Here is a 1,265-nt window from a genome sequence, read left to right as displayed (position 1 = left end):
AGTAAGCTCTTCTGATAAATCGTACTTTATGGGGATTGGATGGACCCATTCGATAGAGGTGGCTCATGGAGGAGGGCCAGTTGTGAGGTAAATAGTTATGTGTGGGAGGGGGAGGTATTGGGGATTAGGGTGGAAGTTATTTGACGTCAAGTGAACGCACAAGTCGTCACTCCAGTGGACCGGCCCATATATCGGTCGATGCTAATCTATTTTCCATATCACACGCACTATGGTTTCTACTCCCTTCGTAAAGAAATATAAGAGCGTTTAGGTCACTAAAGTAGTGATCTAAACACTCTTATATTTGTTTACAGAGGGAGTACTTCGGAATTTTGTTGGTTTTCTAGGCTTCTTTTCTTTGTTTTTTTATTATTATCTTTTATTTTAGTTCTTACTCAATTTTGAAATGTTCATAATTTTTTTTAAACATTTAGAAAAATAAAAAAATCACAGTTTTTATGGGGAACAAATGAAAAAACCAACTGAAAACTGTAAAACAAAAGGAACCAGAAAAAAACTCTAGAAAACAAATTGACAATAGTAGGAAACCAATGAGCGACAAACAGGACAACCCATATAGCGAGCACTTTGTGGGTCATAGCCACAATTTGACACACAAAGCGTCGTATATGAGGTTCCAAGGATTAGATTGAGGGGTTGTCATTGTTATACTCCTCAATTTTAAAATGTTCCCCAAAAATTCAAATTTTGTCCGAAAACTAACATGCCCAGAAAAAACTAAAAACATTATAGAAAATCAAGTATATTCATAATAGTCTACTGTTCAAATTTCAGCCAATTTCGGGCGTAGGATGGGAAGTCGGCCGGTGGTCCGCTGCCGCAAAATGGCTCGAGTGCCAACACAAGTAGGAGGAGCAGGGGAGACGGCCAATAGTTGTGGACAACAGTGGCGGGCGGTGGGGGTGCGTGCAGGTTGCCGACGGTGGTGGGCTAACCCTACGTAGCGACGGCGACGACTTTGCTCCCTCGAGCAAATAAACAGAAAAGAAAAGAAAAGATGTGCGTGCGTGTGTTTTGTGGATTTTCAATCGGGGCCGTTTTATCTTTCCTCATATCAAATCTAGGTAGTAATGATTATTTTTAATATTTCCCATATGACATAATAAATATGAGGCATTTCATCAATTGCAATGCCCGCGAAAAAATCAATTGCAATTTTTTTACTATTTTTTAGAATCAATTGCGATGTAAGATGGGACAAATTGGTCGGGCCAAACCAGAGATGCGACAAATTGGTCGAGCCT

This window comes from Triticum aestivum, chromosome 4D (assembly GCF_018294505.1).
Source record: "Triticum aestivum cultivar Chinese Spring chromosome 4D, IWGSC CS RefSeq v2.1, whole genome shotgun sequence".
NCBI lineage: Eukaryota > Viridiplantae > Streptophyta > Magnoliopsida > Poales > Poaceae > Triticum > Triticum aestivum.
The sequence above is the reverse complement of the archived record's forward strand: the minus strand, read 5'-3'. Positions refer to the sequence as shown.